We start from the raw sequence: 22,629 nt of genomic DNA on the forward strand, positions 1-22,629 counted from the left end.
TCTAACTATGAGTAGTTTTCTAAAAATAACAAGCAATTTACTTTGGAAATAAATGAGGGTCATGGAGCTTTATTTAGTGCATGGAAGCTATGGATAACATTTCAAAGCTCTGAAACCACTTTTATGATGGACTTTTCATATGAGTTATTCTCAAATTAAATAAAACATTTATTGCTTTAAATTTGAGATAAAGGGTTTGTTCATGATATGTTACTGCTTATACAAAATTCTAATTTTAGCTTCAAAATTATCTTCCATTTCTCTCGGAAATGAGAATGACTAATCTAGACAGACTAATAAAAATAAAGCAACCACACTAACAGAGCTATTTTAATCCACAGGGAAAGAGAAAAAAATATATACAAAAATCTTCTCAGTTCACTTCTTCAATAAAGTGTATATAATCCAGTAATTCTGAACTTGTCAGCAGAAATACAATCATACATACCTATACACATAAGCACACACACACATCTTCAAGCTATTCAGCTGCCATAATAAGAAAGTATCTGAACACGAACACAAAACCAGGCAAGCACCAACAGATTTAGTAAATCTATTTTGCTGAACCTCGACAACTTCCTCTGGAGCTAACCAAACTCTAGAGTATATTCTATAATTAGCACTCTGAAAATATTTTTTTAAAAACAGCAACCTGAGCACAAAACAGAAGAAAAATAAGTCCACTGAAAATTGTAAACCACTTTAGGTGATTCATAGGAAAATAATTCTCCAAGGCTTCCTTAATGCCAGGATATAAACAATTTTTAGTTCTATTTCATTAAATGATAATTATAAAACTCACTGAAATGAATGAGAATTAGGACTGTCAGATAAATGCTTGTAAAGGGTTAATTCTTATGAACCACATGGCTCAGCTGAAAATGGATTCATTATTCTAAGATATCAACTTTGCCTGCTTTTTAGTATTGTCCTCTCCCCATGAGGTTCAACACTTCTAATAGCAAATGTCAAGAGGCAGAAATATTTAAAAGGAAACATGAGCTAAAGGCATCTTGCAAAGGTGCATCAGGGGTACAAAGATGTCTGCTAGAAGACTGAAATGGAAAGGTAATTTCTTAGTAAACCATGGTTCATAACATTCCATAGTCTATAAATTTTCATTATAATTTCAGATGAAATTATTAATAATTTGAAGTTCCCTACAGGCCAGGGTTATTATTACAGTCAAAATGCATCAATATGTATATATACTTATATACTCTCTTTTTAGATATTTTAAACAACAAAGTATTTAGTGGGAACAGCAAAGAATTTATAAGCTATATACAGAAAAGCCTAGAGCTCTAGAAGATGGCAATATCCCATACTCTAAGAAAACAGTTCTTGAAGCTTATTAGGTGGATGAAGAAGGCTGTAATAGGATTATGAGTTTGGGTTTAGTCTGTCCATAATCTCAAAATCCTCATAACTAAAGAGAATATCTTCATAGGAGTCTGAGTTTAGTATTGAAGCTGCTTTATTTAATCCTTCCTATTTTATAATGCTGAGTGCTAATTAGTTCTATCCACTTTCTTCCAGCTTGTCAATAAGGTAACTTGGAAGCCAAGAGTCTGCTGAATTATGGATTAACTAGTTCTATAACAGTGTGTTCAAGCAATCTAGTTAGCTAGTCCAAAGTGTAATGTTATTATGGACACAGGAAAGCATAAAATACTTTTTTGTTATCTTCTGCTTAAAAACAGAAAAATAACTCTCAAAGAACAAACTGCTTATTTTTGATGTGTTAATCAACATTTTGGATATGTAGAACTAAAATATCATTTCCTCCTTTTTTGGGGGGGGTGTCAAACATAGCCTATTAAATTCACAATATCCACATTATCTGTTACCCCTCAGAATGGCAAAGTAGTCTTAAGAACGTTTTTGAACAAAGGAGAAAAAAGTTTAAAGGCTGAGAAGATTGAACCTGAGTGGCGTGAGTTCCCTCATTTACTTTCACTCTTATTTAACCCACATCCCAACCTCCCTGGATATTCCCATCACTCTTGGAATTTCAGTCGACTCCTTCCTACTGTAGCTAGTACCTAGGATTACTCCTTAGGGTCATAAATTCTGGAGTTAAGAGCTATAAATTGATGTAGTGCTCTCATTTCTCAAGTGAATTAACTGAGATCTAAAGGTCAAGTGACCTAGTTAAGGTCATCTAAGCTAGTTAATAGAATTGGCAAATGAATCTAAGTCTCCTGAATTCAATGCTCCTTCACTTCTACTTACCATCATAACCATCGGTCATAGTCAGGTTCATGTGTCAACTTCACCAAGTGGTGGTACCTGTTTGTCTGGTTGGGCAAGTGCTGGCCTGTCTGTTGCCATGAGGACATTTCATAGAATTAGATCATGATCATGTCAGCTGCATCCACAGCTGATTCCATTTGTAATCAGCCAAAGGAGAGTGTCTTCTGCAATGAGTGATGCTTAATCTAATCATGGGAAGCCTTTTAAGGAGGATTCAAAAGAGACAGGCTCTCTTCCTGCTTCAGTTGGCGAGCCTCTCCTGCGGAATTCGTCCAGACCCTCCATCAGAATCGTTGGCTTCACAGTCCGCCCTTTGGATTTTGGATTTTGCATTCCCACAGTTACATGAGACACTTTTATAAATTTTATATTTGCAAGTGTTCCCTATTGATTCTGTTTCTCCAGAGAACCCTAACTAATACACCATCCCATTCAAACATGCTCAAACTGGTTGGCCTCCCTAGGCTGCTTGGCTAATCCCTCCAATAATCCAGGATCCCCCTACCTCAGACATTAATTTCCTTAGCCATGTGGAACTGAATTATGACTAAGTACTGACAAAACTCAACTTGGCTGTGTCTATTGTGTGCACTCTGTTGTGGGCTGAACTGGGTCCCCAAAACAATTTGTTGAAGTACTAACACGTGGTACCTGTGAATCTTGTTTGAAAATAGAATCTTTGCAGATGTAATCAAATTAAGATGATTTTACTGGATTAGGGTGGGCTCTAAATCCAAATGGTGTCCTTATAAGGAGAGAGAGAGATGTAGATACAGAGACATAGAGAAGGCACAAGAGAAGAAGGCCATGTTAAGATAGAGACAGTGTTTGAAGTGATGCAGGTACAAGCCAAAGAATGCCAAGGATTGCTGGCAACCGCCAGAAACTAACAAAAGGCAAAGAAGGATTATTCTTGAAACCCTTCAGAGGGAACACAGCCCTGTCAACACCTTGATTTTAGACTTCTAAATTCCAGAACTGTGAGAGAATAAATTTCTGTTGGTTTAAGCTGCCAGTTTGTGGAATTTTGTTATGGCAGCCCTAAGAAATTAGCACAATCCCCAAAGCATATTCAACTTTTTTCTGCCTCCACAGGCTTCAAATTCTACCTTCCTTGGCTTACTCCTAAAAGCTGATCTTGATTTGTTTGTTTTAAGAATGAGTCTATCTCCCACGAATTTCATCATCTGTCTTTGCTAGACACCAATTATCTTCGATCCTTTTCATCTTTATGGTAGAGTCAGTTGTCCTTTTTTCCCTCCTGAAGGTTAAAGCTCCTATATTTATTCCCTTCTTCCTTAGTACTCTAAACCTCTCCCTCTTTACTGCTTACTTTTCTTGAAACCAAAACTAATAAAAATAATTGATAATAATTAATAATAACTAGAGAGGGCATATAAAGTGCTTATCATGTCAGGCACCCTTTTAGGTACTTCATAAGTTTTTTCTTAACATGGGCAGGCACCGGGAATCGAACCCGGGTCTTCTGGCTTGGCAGGTGAGCATTCTTGCCTGCTGAGCCACCGTAGCCTGCCCTGCTTCATAAGTTTTAATTCATCTAATCCTCACAGCAAATTTATGAGGTAGGTATTACCATTATCCTTATCTTATATATGAGGCAACTGATACACACAGAAGCTAAGTAGTGTAACTAGGAAGTGGTAGAGCCAGAATTTGAACCCAGACAGCTTTCTGCACTCTTAATCATTATGCTGCCTCTTTAATAAATGCTACACTATGCCATCACTTACTAACTCTATTATGTTGGACAAGTTACATAATTTCTCAGAAACTTGGTTTCCTAATACGTAAAATCATATTGCTAATCTTGTAGGTTTGTTATGAAGAGTAAGTGAACTATAGAATATATGTAATCCACCATGCCTGGCACATGTGAAACACTCAATAAGTGACAGCGAATATAACAATGATGGAAAAATAATAATCACTAAATCTAGCTTTTTATCAAAAAATATTCAAGGATCACTCTTCTCCAGGAAGATAAAATTTATATATTTAAGAAACCATTATTAAGCCATTTACAAGTGTTAACTCATTTGATCCTCAAAACCACTGTGAAGGCCAGAAGGAAGTACCTGAAACTGTTGAATTGTGTTCCAGTAGCCCTGATTCTTGAAAATGACTGTATAACTATATAGCTTTTACAATGTCACTGTGTGATTGTGAAAATGGTTTCTGATGCTCCTTTTATCCAGGGTATGGACAGATGAGTTAAAAAAGGACAATAAATAAATAATGGGGTGTGGATAAGGTGCAAAAAAAAAATTGGGTAGATTGAAATACTAGTGGTCAATGAGAGGGAGAAGTAAGGGGTATAGGCTGTATGAGCTTTTTATTTATTTTTCTGGAGTGATGCAAATGTTCTAAACATGATTATGGTGATGAATGTACAACTATGTGATGAAATTGTGAGCCACTGATTGTATACTTTGGATGGACTATATGTATGTGACGATATCTTAATAAAAAATTTTTTTAAAAACACTGTGAACTGAGTTCTACCATCATTTCGATTTTATATATGAGAAAACTAAGAGAGGTAATTAACTTCCTCAAGGTAAACAAGCTAATAACTGACAAAGCCAAGACCTGAACCCCAGCAGTCTAACTCCGGAGCCTGTGCTCAAACTACAGTGCTAGGTAGACTCTCAATATAGCAGTCTGTTGTAGAAGGGCAAACTTGAGAAACCCAGGTCATGAAAGAATAGTATAAATGCATGTATCCACAGTAAGTATAGTCTAGTGCAGTGTTGCCCAAACTCAATGGATCAAGAGAATTACGTAGAGAATTAAAAAATATATATATTAGAGTTCTGGCTCCTATTCTATATCTATTAAACCAGACATTGGGTATGGAGACCGATAAAGTTAATAGAGGAGCACATCAGAATCATTTAGGAAGCTTTTTCAAAATCCCCATGCTAAGGACTCATCCCTGGACATTTTGCTTCATCATATCCATGATGGTTCCCAGATCTCACTTTTCACCTTTGGAAGATGCTATGGTGTCAACAAATTATTTTGAAAACTGGTAAATGAATGGAAAGAATCAAAAATTTATCCTGCCTTCCTTATATAAAATATACCTCAGAGTAACCAAATAGTAGAAGAAGAGACATTGGTCTTTATAGAAATATTTTAACTAATAATTAAAGAAGGAATGATAGAATTAGATTTTCCTATGTTTTAATTAATGGATATAAAAAAATTATCACCAATGGCGGCTAATATACCAAGAAGAGTCAACCAGGCTTCATGTTCTATATTTTAAAAGGACATCATACCAATTACTATAAGGGTGTCTTGCCAAAAATATGGAACCTGAATCTGATCAAGCCACTATATACAACTATAAACTTATAGAAAATATGGGTAAGGTCAAAGAAACATGTTACATGACACCACCGGGATGCAATAAGCAAAATATAGATTCTATCAGACAAATGATCTGGTCATTTCACTTCAATAGCAACAGAACATCACAAGACAATAAAGAGATGGAGGGGTATACTAGCCAGCTTCAAGATGACTCCCCAGTAATGTCCACCCCTTGGTGCTCATACTCTGGTATAGTTCCTTCCTAGACTACTTCTGAATTGGTCTGTGTGATCAATAGAATATGACAGAAGCATGTGAATTCCAAGGCTAGGACATAAAAGGGATTGTGGCTTCCTCTTTGTTCTCTCTCTTAGATCACTTGCTTTTGGGAATGCCATCTGCCATGCTGTGAGGACTTGCAAGAAGTCCTGTGGAGGGGTGTACAGGGTGAAAGAATTGAGCCTTCCTGCCAAAAGCCAGAAAGAGGGACTGAGGGCTCCTGCCTAAAACCACCTGAGTAGCTTAGAAGTGGATCTGCTAGCCTCAGCCAAGCCTACAAATGAAAGCAGCCCTAGCCCACATCTTGGCTGCACCCTTATGAGAGATGCTGAAACAGAAATAGCCTGTTAAGATGCTCCCAAATTCCAGTCCCACAAAAACTGTGAGATAATAAATATTATAGTTTTAAGCCACTCATATTTTGGGCAGTTTGTTAGGCAACAATGGATACTACAAGGGGGGTCCCATATATTAAAAGACACTTAAGAGACATATTGACCAATAATAATGAATGGGCTTTATATAGTTCCTAAGTCAAACTAGAAAAAAAACGTAAGAGAATCAGGGAGAGAAATGTGAACACTAAATGGATATTTGTCATTAAGGGACCTTTTTTTCTCCCATAAGATATGATAATGGTATTTGGCTATGTTTAAAATAATCACTATATTTTTGTAGATAAACACTGAAATACCTACATATTAAAATTATGCAGTGAATGGCATTTGCTTCAAAATAACCAAGATTAGCAGTATAAATAAAACAAGATTGATCATGAAATAATTGTTGAAGCAGGGTTTAGAGTTCAGGGAGGTTGGTTATATTATATCATCTTGCATAGACTTGAACATTTCAAAATAAAGAATAAGTAAAAGAAATCAAAAAAAGCACTGACATGCATAGGGGCTTCACTTCAGATGAAACAATTCATACATTGTACATACATAGAGATAGAGACATAATTTATTTATTTTTCACTTCTTTGGTATACCCATGTCTTTTCTCCCCAGCTAGACATAGGATAGCAGTTTGGGGAATTTTTTTTTATTTATTGTTTGGTTTATTTATCATTGAAGTTTTTTTTTTAAGTACAAAGAGGAACTGAGCATTTCTGCAGAAAAAATGAAAGTCAATTTAAAGCAGGATATTAAGAAGGAAAAAAACAGAATAACTGATGAAATATGACCCTGGAGGCGGTAAGAAGAGTGAGATTAGTTTGCCTCAGGAAGAGAAACTGAGGGAACTTAGAAGTTCATTACTGAGATCGACAGGTATGAGTTTGAGTTTGAAGACTTGAGGAGAGTAGAGAAAATCTGGAACAATAATGAAGGTGTGTGGTTCAGTTAACAACAAATAAGGAGATTGCTAGGCAGTAATTGAGGTCCAAATTCTACAAACATACTTCATACATAAAAGATGAAAATAACATGTGAGATTTTTTCACAAGGGCAATGAATCCCTTTTTAGTATTTATTTCATTTGTGGTTACTGTTTGCTTTGTTTTGTTTTTAAAAGGAGCGGCATGAGTAGCTGTTCTAGTTTGCTAGCTGCTGGAATGCAACACACCAGAGATGGATTGGCTTTTAATAAAAGGGAATTTATTTAGTCAAAAATGTACAGTTCTTCAGAGAAAAAGCAGCTGACTTTCAACTGAGGTTCTTTTTTATGTGGGAAGGCATAGGGCTGTCTCTGCTGGCCTTCTTTCCAGGCCTCTGGTTCCAACAACGTTCCCCAGGGTGATTTCCTTTCTGCATCTCCAAAGATCTGGGCTGAGCTGCGAGTACTGAGACGAGGTATGCTGAGCTGCTTGGACTGTGCTACACTGAGCTCTCTCATTTAAGCACCAGCCACTCAAGTCAGACATCATTCACTGCAGCAGGCATGCCTCCTAGCCAACTGCAGATGTAATCAGTGACAGATGAGGTTCACATGCCATTGGCTCATATCTACAGCAATAGAATTAGGCACCTTCACCTGGTCAAGTTGATAACTGAACCTAACTACCATAGTAGCACAATTGTGCTTCAATTGTACCACTATTAACAGGGGAGATACTTTTTTTTTTAATTACAGGAGTTTTAGGTTTACAAAAAAATCACTCATAAAATATAGACTTCTCATATACCACCCTAGTATCAAAATTAATGAAATAATTGTACTATTAACAATAGTCTATCATTTATCATTTACGTTAGTGCTCACCGGGTTGCACAGTCCTACGTTTTTCTTTTAATTTTATTCTAGTAACATATATACAACCTAAAATTTCCCTTGAACCACATTAATATATTATTCAGTGCTGTTAGTTATGTTCACAATGTTGTGCTACCATCACCACCAGAGATATGATTCTTTTTTAAAAACATTTGTTATTCAATGTTATATGCAAAAAAGCAATAAATTTCAAAGTAGTTATAGAACAGAGTTTAGAGGATGGTATGGGTTAGAGTTCCACAATTTTAGGTTTTTCCTTCTAGTTGCTCCAAGAGATACATTTCTTAATACTATATTCTTAGAGTGTATAAATTTTCTCAGTAAACTTTCCAAATACCTTGAATAATTTATGATTTGATTTTTTTTCTTTACATGGGTAGGTTCTGGGATGGCAGGCGGGAATTCTGCCACTGAACCACCATCACACTGCCCTGATTTGATTTTAATAGTTTGGAAAAATGTAAATATTTTGGAAAAAAGCAAGGTCAATCAATAAGGGCAACATCAAAAAGCACAAGCCTTACAGCAGAGAAAAGATGATAGATTCTAGCATATAACTGGGCCATTTACAAAAGAATAAACACCATCACTTAAACATTTGTTTCTACCAGTCATTTGAGAATAATGCCTCAATAAATAACTATGGACACTTGGGAGGGAAAGTTTAGACATAATTATATTGCATAATTTAATAGGCCAAATAGCTGCAGGGTAATTTCATCTTTAAATAGAAAAATGTACAATAAAAATCTCAGCTACCCAGAACCCTCAGCTCTATATTTAAAGTTTTAAAATTCAAAACATTATTTTGAAATTATTTTACTTTTTCTAGTCACTACAGAATATTCTGAAAAGTATCAATAAATAAAAATCACCCATAATACCACTGTATATCAAAAAAACTGTTATGGTTTTGGTGCATTTAATCCAACTTTTTATAAGCAAATGTATAACTGTATAAATATATTTTATATAGTTGAGATCATCATATTGGTGAGATCAATCATATCTTTTTTGTAACCTATACTTTTGCTTTTTAAAGATGTTATCTGCTTTGATAATTAATTCATTTCCTTCATTGCAATCAGAATAGTTGCTATCACTTAATGGTGCCGGTAGGTCTTAAAATAACTCCTCTTCATTCCTCCCTTCTAGTATGCTTTTTTCTATTTGCTGGGGGGTAAAAACAAAACATCAATTTGATAGAACTATGTCTAATGTAAGAGTAAAGAGATTTTGAATGAGGGACTCTTGTAAGGCTCTTCAGATGAGTCCACGTGCTGTTTAGGGACTTGATCATATTCCTTCTGTCTATTCAGGGATATTTTTGTTCTTACTTAATAATATTTTTTTTGCATGGGCAGACACCAGGAATCGAACCTGGGTCTCTGGCATGGCAGGTGAGAACTCTGCCTGCTAAGTCACTTTCCAGTAGGTAATTTTGGTGGAATAGCTGAATTTTCAGAGGTGAACTGTTACTGTGTTGCAATGCTACCAAATACCATAAATGTGATGCATGAGTCTGACCCAGCATCTTCCTAGCATACATCCACATAGTCACAAAAGGGCCACATTTAATTTTATTTTTCATGAACATGTAGAATTTTCTGCATTCTCTCTCCTCAGAAGAATTAATTGCTTACACATCTCTGTTCCATGCTGTTATGCACTTGCTTCAATATTAACTTTTTCAATATTATACTGCATAATACTAGGTCAGATCATATGAAATTGCTGTTTTTTCATGATACCTGCAAGATGTTTCTTTGGTTTGAGCTATCATAAAAACTGAATTATGTAACATGATTTTATAATATTTTCAAGAATTTTTACCCCTTCATGTGTAACTTCCCATTAACATCAAAGTGCAGATTTATATGGCCTCACCAACAGGTGTATTTTAGTGAAATAAAAGGGTCCTATAGCTGCTATTTATTTCCAGGCAACACAGAATTTGAAGAATAGCATAAAAATCTTTTTTAAAAAAGGATAATGTTTATTTACCACCCTTAATCAAATACCACAGCACTCAAGAAACTTGAACTGATAGTCACGTAATACTTAATCACTTGAACCACTAAAAACAAAAAAAAGACAGCTGCTTTGTAGGCTTAACCACGTTACATAATGCTAAGGACTGTACGTGATATTTACCATAGCCAATTGAAATTGCATAAACGATTTTAGTAAGTAGAATTTAAGACATATGGCCTCATTCAGTGCTGAGTATTTTCATAAGCAGTGGTGAGAGATGCTGACCCATGGCACAATGGACTCCTCTAAAGGGCACCATGGTAGAGCACATTCAGATACCAGTCCCCGGCCACTGCTCTTTGTTCCCTTGGCTGCAGCCCTCAATCCTTGCTTGTCATTCGAGTGGGGATTTAGTCACAAGAAATTCCCTAAGATTATAATAGGAATTGTCTGGTTAAAAGTCTGGTAATCAATTGAAAATACTACCCTTTCTCCCCTCCCCAACAATCTTCCTTTTGAATGACCATCAGTTCTTTCATAAAATAAAATAAAATTATGTTGTGCAAAGTTGTTTACCTGCTAGTTAACTAGGAAATATTATTTAGTTTTATTACTTTAATTACAAAAACCATAAAATAAAATGCATATGCAATAAAAACAGATTATGCAACAAATACCTGTTTTCAGATTGCTTTGGGACTGCTAGTGGAGCTGTTTGGCTTCAAGCAATTACTAAAACCAGATTTGAATGCTATTATAAATAGGCACAGACTTTCCTTACATAACCCATATCTATATTTATCAATAAAAGCTGAGTCTTAAAGCTTGTAGTAATAACTTTGTAGAGAAAGCAGGGCAAATTTATCATCTGTGATCCCTTCTTTATCTCCCCTTATTACATCTGGGACAACTCTGTAGTACTTAGGTGATATGAGTAAATCTTATTAGTAGATGGCTTTTCTATTTTAAGCACAAATCTGGTATTAAAAAATTCCAAAGTAAAAAATTAACATAGGAAATGTATGAAATTAAACAAATTAAAAGATACTGTTGGTAGCAGATAGTACTTGCAAAGGACCAACAAACCCTGTTAAATAGTATTAGAAATTGGTAGCAGATTTTTGACAGTAAATATCAAGGCATGAGAGACATTTAATGTCAAAGCATAAAATATATTTAGAGCACAACAGCTATTATATTAAGCCATTGGTCCTTTGATTATTATTTTCTCATTTGTACATTTGACACAGATAGGTACAAATAGTAGTAAAAATCAGTGAGATTTTCAAATTGCCAGTTGGTTCTAGTGCTAACCATGAATTATAATCAGGGCTAGAGTAAATAAAACTGATTTTCAAGTCAATATATTTGTATGTTTCTAAACTGGCTTATATAAACTAAAAATTCATTAAAACATAAATTATAAAAATAATTAATGGTATATAATCTTTTCAAAGTAGGCTTACTTCTTTTTATTTTAAAGTGTTATTTTTCCTTCCCTAAATGTTTAAGGCATTAGTAATCAGTAATATAAATTACTGATGTGAATTCTGTTTCTATTAGCCCCTTTAAAAAGACTCATAAATTTGAAAAAAAAGAATTTTTAGCTTTATGTTAGTTTATATAAAAACAAAACAAAATGTTTATACTACAACATATTACTTTCTTCTTTCTTTTGATACAGAATCTTGACATTATTTAAGGAGTTAAAAGAATAGGACACTTTGGAATACACACTGAATTTCTCAACTTAGTAATGAAGATGTGGTGCTGCATAATCTTAAAATTAATTTAAAGCTAGTGAAAAAAGATTAATTAATATTGTAGTGTTTATTTTGTTCTCTCCTATTCAAATTTAAGAAGTGTTAGCAGCTTTCAAGACAGCATGTACAAAAGATTCAAATTAGATGTTAAAGTTGAATAAGTCAAGTTTGCCTTTTTCCATTATTTGAACAGAATAAAAATATTAATTGGATTGAACTCTAATTTTTGATTATCTATTTTTAGGATATTATTTTCTTCTCAATAAAATTTAGAGCCCTGTAAAATAACTTCAAAAGTAGTGACCATTTCATAAATAGTATGATATTCAGAGTGAAAACAAACAAAATGACAAGTGGGATAGGAAAGGAAAGTATAAAAAGTATGCAAAAGAAATATTTCAGAGTAAGAAGCAAAAAAAAGCCAAGGCCACAACAAAGTCCTATCATTCTCTACCCCAAATGCTGGTCAAACAAAATCTTTTCATTGGGCAACAATGAAGTCCCATGACCAAAGCTACCATGAAAAATATTAAGAGGGGATTGTTTTCATTTAATTGCATTTTTGACATTTAATGGCCTATGGGCATTTTCTTTCCACGCTGTGCTTCATCTCTGAAAATGACTTTTCTTGACAGAATTCATACAGCCCATGTTCTATTGTTTTTCTGATAGGATGGATTGACTGATAATTATTCTTTTATTGCCCAGTCCCATTATTCCTACAAGTGTATAGTCAACTGATGTGAAATAAAGTGACGAAGAAGCAATGTCCTTTAAAAACCTGACTGAAGCATTCACATCATTAGAAAAGGAAAATCTTTGAGATCTAGCTGAGGAATAAAAGAATATGGCTCTACCTTAAAGCTGGAATTTCCCTGCAGAGAGAAATAGAAGGAAATGATGGCATGTAATACCTGTACAGCTGCAATATTTTTGAAGTAGGACACTCAGTAAAGGGCACAAGCTATTAATGTTTCTAGAATCATTATGTTTAATTCCTCTGTGAAAGATTTAACAGCTTAGTGGAAAGAAGCAGCTTAGTAGAAAAAAAGTCATGAAAAAATAGTTAGCTCTGTAAGGAAATTTGCTTAAACTAATATTAGAAAGAAAATGTTTCAGAAACAGTTGCCTCTAATAGTCTCCTACCCCAAAGCTAGAAGAAAAGGTCATAGCTAATTGGTACAAAGGCAATCTTGGATGCACAGTTAGGAAGTGATGCTCTGTGATGAATTACACCCATTGAATACCCACTTTACCTTCAATTATTCCAGGACATGTGCCATATGTTGCAGAGCCCAGAAAAGAAGCCATACTTCAAAATTGAGCTTCTTATCCTTTCTTCTTTCTTGCCACATTTATGTTTTATAACCCCATTAACTAGGAGAACAAAATCTATTTGATGGTAAAGAATGAAAGTTAAATGGTAGTTTAAAGTTATGCATAATGCATGCTAAAAATGTTTTCACATGACTAGATTTAAAAAATCATTATCTGTAAATGAAGCTACTTTCTAAGGGTCATACTTTGGTTTGGGTGAACAGATAAGTGCTTGTGCTGTAGAATCCCACTTGTACTGAATTTACCCTCCAAGTTAAAAGAGAAAAACAAAGGAAGTGAATGAATATAGGTGTATATTTTCAAAATATTTGAGAAAAAATTAACATATCAGTTAGCTTATAAGGGAAGTGTAGTTTTTTTAAAAAAATTTATTTCATAGGCCTTAATAATAAACTTCTCCTTAGAATAGAACTTAATTATGACCTGTTCTAGTAAGAACTAATCCTTTATCTGAATGAATTTAGAGAGCAAACCTAAAAAATACTAAGCCTACCAAACTGCTCTACTCACTGAAATCCAGATTTTTTTTTCATTGAATACATTCATACCTGTCAAGCTGTAAATTAATATGTAGTGTAGTTTGAGGAACTATTATGAAAATATATTTTCCCCCTTAAGGTTTTTTTAGAATTTAGTTTTTAAGAGAAAAATAATTATGCAGTCTTTTCACAATTGCTTACACTAATTGATGAAATAATTTACATAGTGATATGGTTTATCATCTAATTGATGTCTTACTATCACAAGTACTCATAAATTCCAGTGGTGATGTGGTCGTAATTCCAAAATGGCTGGAAACCAAGAGTCCATCTAGAGATCTTCCTCTCATCCCTTTGAAATGGCCCTTTACTGCACCCCCTTCCGGGCACAAAATTATACATTTTGTATAAAATGAGAGGACTTATTTTGGAACAGTAAGTATTATCAGTCTTGTGTTTTTCTTAAAGAGACAGAATGCTGAAACTCAAGAACATAAAATAGACTCAAACCATGCTGAGACAACTGTTTACTCTTTTCTCCCTAGTCTTTCTTACTTATGGCTAATGTGTGGAGTTTCAGATTAAGACAACTAAGGTGGGAAAGACTGTTTATGAGAGAGAGAAATAGATAAAACAAAGGACTTCTAAAGCAGCAGGAGGGAAGATGGAACGTAGTGTGCAAAAGACTCCTGGAACACAAAGCATGGTAAGAAGGAAAACAGTTAAGAAATTGGAAGCACAAGGATAATCTGTAATGTCCAGAATCTGAGTGGATAGCATTCAATTTGACCACCATATTTTTTCAGGGCTTTACATCTTCTACCAGTAAGTTGCAGTTCTAAATAAGCCATGCAAACTGATCAATACTATTTATGGCAACTAAAAAAATAAAAATAAAAGTTAAATTTTTTTTTCCTATTTGTTCTTCCCAATCCGGATCCCACCTGAATTCAACATTTGAAACATCTCTATAGACATAGACAGGCAGGCAGACAGACAGATGGACAGATAGATGGGATAGACAGGATGATATTGCAAATGTGAGAAAATGTTAAAAGTAATGGTTCTGGTTCTCTGGGTGGTGGATAGGTTGGAGTTCTCTCTATGGGTTTTGTATTATTTTTGCAACTGTCCTGTAAGTTTCAAATTATTTCAAAATTAAAAATTAAAAACAAAAACAAAATCCTTTATTGATTGCTTAGAAATTGAATATATTGGAATTTCATTTCTAAATTTATTTTCTGACTTGGCCCAATACTCATTCATTTGTTATATCCAGCCACTAAGGATATGGCACTAAGGTGCCTTCATATTGTGGGTCCTTAGAACTATTAACTGAGCTTGTTTTAATGTCCTTTAATAGGTGCAGGACAGTACAATTAAATCCAGACCTGAAAATGAAATCTACATACTAGAAAATAAAATCTACATACTAGAAGAGTTTTTCTAAAAAGACCTTTTGCTTTTCAATTAAAAAACATTTATAGGGTGGGCCATAGTGGCCTAGCAAGCAGAATTCTCTCCTGCCATGCTGGAGACACAGGTTCAATTCCCAGTGCCTGACCATGCAAAAAATAAATAAATAAATAAAAACAACTATATACTGATAGTATAATAAATTAAATCTAGAAATATAATTTACAAAGCATAGTCATCTCTCATTAAGTTCTACCACTTAAGGTAGAACTGAAATGATGTCATGGACATAGCTAAAAGAAAATCTGGATTATGTCCTAATACTTACCCTTCCTGATATAAATTTCCCTTTATAGGTTAGCACCAAATATTTGTGGATAATCTATCAGTTTAATTATATAACAAGATAAACATGTATGCTTCTGATCAATAGACATAAAGCTGTTAAAGATCTAATAAGTATTATAACTGTGCAGTAAGGGTGAAAACTAAGCACGGTAGTATTAACTTTCAATAAAAAGCCATATGGAAATCACATCCTTGTTTTGTGTAGATTCAGTTCTTTATGTCCAGGATATACACTGACTTACTGAAACTACTGCAGAGTTGTGAATAATGCATGGAAAAAAAAAAATTCTTGTTCGTTGCCCAGAGAGTACTGTAATGCTTGCTGCATATTACATATCTGCTAGCCAAACAATGGAAAAGACCAGTAAACCCAGAAATCTCAAGCTAAAACCTACCCTGTAAGAAAAATACCATCTTGAATTCCAGAAGTCCCTAAAACAGTTCAAAATTTTTATGATATTCTTATATACTGGATAAAACCTCATAAACATCAGAAAGAGCTATTCTCCTGAGTAAATCTGTGAGAAATTTAAAGCAAGTAATTACTTAATGGTATCCTAGAAAGATTCACAAATTCCTGTATAGTCCCTGTTTTACAGGACACACTTGAAAATATTGATGAGAATATAGGTAAAGCTTAAACAGTAGGCTGTAATTGTCATTCTATTTTCCCTAGTAAGTATTAGGAATTTTGCCCTCTAAGTAGCTACATGGGAGAGGAACAAACAGATATGAGTTGAGAATAACAAAAGAAGTGGCAGTCAATGCAAGTACAATAGTCACAAGTATCAGAGTAATGGCAAATAGTTATATTTTGTCTTTTATATACACTCAGCATTTTCTTTACTTGTCAAGCCTAAATGTTACTGGGTATAAAGGTCATTTGAAGGAAACATACATTGGATATTTCAGTTAGTCCATAAAATATATTCAGCTCTAATGAAATTCCATTTACAGTGATGTAGAATGAAATTTCTATCCTTTCATCCCTCAAATTTCAAACTTCAAAGACAGCTTTAGATACAATATACTGAAAAGGCTTTCACATAGTTTTTTTTTTTTTGCATGCTGTATGGCGGGGGTCACATTTCATTCTTTTTCCATGTGAGTATACTGTTATTGCAGCACTATTTGATGAATTTTTGTTTGTTTGTTTTGGGGAAGTTCATAGGCCGGGAATCGAACCCGGGTCTCCCACATGACAGGCGAGAATTCTACCACTGAACTACCCTTGCACCCCCTCAATAGCTTTTTGAAGTATTTGTGAAGTATCAACAAGCAGTGATCAAATAAATACACTACCCTGAGGGGAGTTCAGGGAAGTTGGTGGAATAGGATAGGTCAAGTTCACCCGTGCTACAAGGAACAGCTAGAGAAGGTATGAGAAGGTGACCGGGGTGGCAATTCTAGGGTATAAGTGACGTGCAAGGGTCTTCTACACCACATAAGGAGGCCCTGGCTGCAAAAGTGGAAGAGTCCACAGGAGTGCACGGACAGGGAAACTGGGACTAGGAAGTAAGCCAAGCTGTGTTTCTTGAATATGCCATGCTTATGTGTGCCATCCACACCCCATGACCTGTGATGCCCCCCAGACCCCAAACACCTGAACCCTGTAATCTGAACCTGCCCACCAGGCTCCAAGCACCCCATGTCCGGACCCCCCTCCCTAGGTCCTCCTGCCTCGCACATGCATGCAAACTTGTCCCAGCCTGACCCACCTCTCCCAATCAAAAGCACAGTCTCACCCCACCACCCCTAAGACCCATCCATCTGCATCCGGTCCTCAATCCCCACCTACCCTGCCCTGCTCCCATCACCTGCTCCACACCTGTCCTGCAAATACAAAGTTTTAGACTACTGAAGGAAATCAACTTCTAAAGTAACCCTATCAAGATGTTTACATGCCTCGAAAGCAACAGAAGATCACCAAGCATATCAAGATGCAGACAGACATAGCCCAGCCTAAGGACCAAATTAAAATGCCAGAAGAGACACAGACTTTGGATAACTAATCAAGATGTTCATATAATTCTACTAAATAAAATCAATAGGGTGGCTAATGGCATAAAGGAGATCAAGAAGACACTAGAAGCACATAAAGAGGAAAATGAAAGAATAAATAGAATAGCAAATATCCCAGAGATTAAAAATGCTGTACACCAAATAAAAAATATACTAGAGAAACACAACAGCAGATTTTAAAAGGCAAGAGAAAGAATAAGTGAACTAGAGGACAGGACAACTGATTTTAAACACACAAAAGAGCAAATGACAAAAAAGATGGAAAAATGTGAATTGGAACTCATGGAAATGATGGACAAAAACAAAGCATACCAATTTAAGAAACATCAGTGTCCCAGAAGGAGAAGAGAAGAGTAAAGGGGTAGGAAGAATAGTGGAGGATATAATGGGGGAAAACTTCACAAACCTTTATAGAAGATGTAAATATGCAAATCAAAGAAGCCCAAAGAACGCCAAATAGAATAAATACAAATAGACCTATACCAAGAGCCATACTAGTCAGGATCTCAAATGTTGAAGAGAAGCAGAAAATCCAGAAAGTGGCAAGAGCAAAACAATCTACTATGTACAAGGGAAAGTTCATAGGACTTTCACATAAGACTGAGTTCAGACTACTTAGCTGGCACTATGGAGGTGAGAAGGCAGTGGTATGATGGATTTAAGATCCTGAAAGGCAAAGACTTTCAGTCAAGAATTCTGTAGCCAGCCAAATTGTCCTGCAAAACTGAGGGAGAAATTAAAATGTTCACAGACAAACAAAGGCTGAGAGAATATGTCAACAAGAGACCAGCTCTACAAGAAATACTAAAGGGAGTTCTGCCAGCTGTAACAAAAGGGGCAGGAGAGGGAAATCTGTAGGAGGGAAGAGAATTGAAGAGTACCAATAAGGGTAACAAAGGATAAAAAGACCAAGAGGGAAATGAATAATAGTTCAAATAAAACTTGGACAAATAAAATCCAAAGGATAAGATGACAGAGTCAAGAAAAGCCTTTACAGTAATAACATTGAATGTTAATGGACTAAACTTACCAATTAAAAGATGTAGATTGGCAGAAAGGATTAAGAAATATAATCCAGCTATATGCTGCTTATAAGATACTCATCTTCCACACAAGGATACAAATATATTGAAAGTGAAAGAATGGAAGAAGATGTTCCATGCAAGCTATAACCAAAAGAAAGCTATACTAATATCAGACAAAATAGACTCTAAATGTAAAGACAACATAAGAAACAAAAAAGGACACTATATATTAATAAAAAGTACAATTCACCAAGAAGAAATAACAATCATAAATGTTTATGCTCTTAATGAAGGATCTCCAAAGTACATGAGACAAATATTGGCAAAAACTGAAAGGAGTGATAAATATTTCAAGAATAATGGTAGGGGACTTCCATTATACCACTCTCCTCTAGAGATAGAACAGTCAGATCAGCAAGGAAATAGAGAACTTAAACAATTTGATAAATGAATTAGACCTAACAGACATATATAGGTCATTACACCCCAACCACCAGGGTATACATTCTTCTCTAGTGCTCATGAAACATTCTCCAGGATAGATCATATGCTGGTACACAAATCAGGTCTTTATAAATTTAAAAACATTGAAATTATTCAAAGCACTTTCTCTGATCACAATGGAATGGAGCTGGAATCAATAACTACCAAAGAATAAGAACTTTCACAAATACATGGGGATTAAATAATATACTCGTTAACCACCAGTGGGTCAAAGAAGAAATTGCTAGAGAAATTGGTAGCTATCTGAAAGCAAATGAAAACAAGAATACAAGATATAAGAACGTATGGGATGTGGCAAAGGCTGCGCTGAGAGGGAGATTTATTGCCCTAAATGCCTGTATTAAAAAAAAAGAAAGAGCAAAAATCAAGGACTTAACTGCTCACCTGGAGGAACTTGATAAAGAACAGTAAACTAACCACAAGGCAAACAGAAGAAAAGAAATAACAAATATTAAAGTAGTGTTAAATAAATGGGAAAATAAAAAAAAAACAATAGGAAGAATCAATAAAACCAAAACTTGATTCTTTGCTAAAATCAATAAAAATGATGGACTACTAGCAAAGTTGACAAAGAAAAAAAGAGAATATGAAAATAAACAAAATCAGAAATGAGAGGTGGGTCATTACCACAGACCCTGAAAAAAAAAATCATAAGAGGATACTATGAACAATTATATGCCAACAAATTAAACAACTTTTATGAAATGGACAAATTCCTGGAAACACAAGAACAAGCTACACTGACTCAAGAAGAAATAGAAGATTTCAACAAACCAATCACAAGAGATTCAATCAGTCATCAATAATCTTCCTACAAAGTAAATCTCAGGGCAAGATGGCTTCACAGGGGAATTTTATCAAATATTCAAAAAAGAAGTAACACTAATGCTGCCCTAACTTTTCCAAAAAATTGAGGAAAAAGGGATACTAGCTAACTCATTTTATGAAGCTAACATCACTTTAATACCATAACTGGGTAAAGATGCTATAAGAAAGGAAAACCACAGGCCAATCTCCCTAATGAACATAGATGCAAAAATTGTCAACAAAATACTAGCAAATCGAATCCAACAACACATTAAAAGAATTATACACCATGAACAAGTGGGGTTTATACCAGCAACACAAGGATGTTCAAACACAAGAAAATCAATTAATATAATAAAGCATATTAACAAACTGAAAGGAAAAAAATCACATGATCATCTCTATTGATGCTGAAGAAGCATTCGACAAAATTCAGCATCCTTTTCTGAAAAGAAAACTTCAAAGTGTAGGAGTCAAAGGTAACTTCATCAATATGATAAAGGGCATATATGACAAATCCAGCATCCATGACAAACCCAGCCTCATACTCAATGGTGAGAGACTGAAAGCTCTCCCCATAGAATCAGGAATGAGACAAGGATGCCCTCTGTCACCACTTATTCAAAATTGTACTTTTATTTCTAGATTTTGAGAGGCTGTTTTATATATGTACTAGAAGCCTAGCTAGAGAAATGAAGCAGGAAATAGAAATAAAAGGCATCCAAATTGGAAAGGAAGAAGTAAAACTTTCATTATTTGCAGATGACATGATACTATACTAGGAAAATCCAAAGAAATCTACAACAAAGTTACTTGAGCTAATAAATTCAGCAAGGTGGCAGGATATAAAATTAATGTGCTTGTTCTTGCATGAACTACTGCAAAGTTATGAATCTTGTACAAAGCATGTATAAGTTTGGGGTACAGAGAGAAAACTGGTATTGCATGCCACTGACTATGTTTAACAGGAAAATATCAACAGTACTGCAGCAAACACCAGGGGTAAATAATGGGGTGGGGGGAGGGACAAGAATTAAGGGGAGGTTTGGATTTTCTGTTTGGTTAGGGTGTGTTTATTGGTTATTTTTCTCTCGGGGACAATGAAATTATCTAAAACTGAGAGTGTTGATGGACTGTTTATTTTGGACATTATATGTGATGCCCAATGAATGGAGGTGGCAGAAGGATGCACTGACTGAAAAGTAGATTGGCAAACAATGGTGTATACATACGATAGAATATTGTGCTGCTACAAAAAGGAATGAAATTGTGAGGTGTGCAATGTTGTGAACGAACATATGGGACATTTGGTGAGGCAAAATAAGGCAGATTATGTACCCAGAGGACACATGTAAATCTGGACCAAGTACAAATATACAGAGTGGTCATTGCACACTCCTCCCCCACTCCACTAAACCTCAACCAGGATTTTAGTGGAATTCACCTTCTACTGGATGTTGCACTCAAAAGGGCTGTGGAGATGGAGCTTTAGGCAAAATTTATGGCTTAATCCTTTCTAAAGTGAAACAGTTCTCAAAAATGTTGTCATGATTCCCAGGGTAATGGCAAGAGTTGAATGCATTATTATATATACATTTTTTTCTTAATATTTGCAAATGGGACTGCTAAAACGAAGATTCCTATTACTGAGATGTCAATGAATAGTCATTCCAAGAACTATAATATCAAAGCTACTATAGAAACAAAGCGTTTTCCTTTTCAAATGTTTCTTGGTAGATTATTCATAATGTGAGATGGTTCCCAGATTATGTGATTATTTTTCTCCTCTACCCTTATTTTGTTGGTGTTTTTTCAGACTGTGCAATACTTAGAAAAACTATAGCATCTTCTCATACCCATGTGGAATAGAATGCCTACATATTGTCTAATTAATAAATGTTCAATTTTTTTCAAACAATACAAAAAATAAGCCAGAAACAAAAGAGCAAATTTTGTATGGTCTCATTTTAAAACACTTTATAAGAAAATAGGGGCCTAAATTGTAAGCTCTTATAGTAGTCACATTTAGTCCAAAACAGTAATTGTTATTTCTGGATTTTGAGAGACTGTTTTATATATGTATAACCTGGTATTTAGACTTAAGAATAAAGTTGATCAGGTCAGGATTGAGGTGATTCAGAATACTGGGGTAAGGAAGGCCATCTCTGTAGTTTAGAACTTTATCTACTCTTTGAGACCAAAGCAAGAAAGGTTTATTTTGTCCAGAACCTAAATTTTTTGTAGCACATAATCTAACTCAAACTATCTGGATAGCTCATTTAAACAATTCAAATGCAGGGATCCCAGAATAAGAATGAGGGTCTTTAATCCTGCATACCTTAATGTAATGCCTGGATACATTCCAGAGTATATTAAGCAGATAATCAAAAAGTATTGGCAAAGTCCCTTGAGGGATGGGAGGAAAAAATGGATATTAAAAATATTAAACTTTACCACCCAGGAAACCGCTGATACTGTGTCAAACATTAGGGACACCCAAATCAATAGGCCAAGCCCTTGATCTTGAGCCTTGCTCTTGGGAAGCTTATATGTGTCGTGGAGAAGCTCAGCCTACCTACAGGTATGCCTAAGAGTTACTTCTAGAGGACCTCTTTTATTGCTCAGACGTGACCTCACTTTCTCTAAGCCCAACTTTACAAGTGAAATCATTGCCCTCCCCCCCACATGGGACATGATGTGCAGGGGTTAAAGTCTCCTTGGCAGTGTGGGAGATGACTCCCAGGGATGAGTCTGGCCCTGGTACCATGGGATCAACAATGCCATCCCGACCAAAAGGGGGAAAAGAAGTGTAACAAATAAGGTATCAGTGGCTGAGAGAGTTTAAATAGAATCAAGAGGATA

General features: G+C 35.1%; 1 protein-coding gene and 1 non-coding gene across 3 annotated transcripts in view; both read right to left on the minus strand.

Annotated features, from left to right (window-relative positions):
* Positions 1-22,629, minus strand: part of DIAPH2 (diaphanous related formin 2) — a 997,375-nt gene that overhangs the window by 145,170 nt on the left and 829,576 nt on the right. The gene's annotated exons all lie outside the window — the stretch shown is intronic.
* Positions 16,574-16,644, minus strand: TRNAD-GUC (transfer RNA aspartic acid (anticodon GUC)). Its single transcript has one exon. It is a non-coding gene; the product is annotated as a tRNA-Asp (tRNA).

The sequence above is a fragment of the Tamandua tetradactyla genome, chromosome X (assembly GCF_023851605.1).
Source record: "Tamandua tetradactyla isolate mTamTet1 chromosome X, mTamTet1.pri, whole genome shotgun sequence".
NCBI lineage: Eukaryota > Metazoa > Chordata > Mammalia > Pilosa > Myrmecophagidae > Tamandua > Tamandua tetradactyla.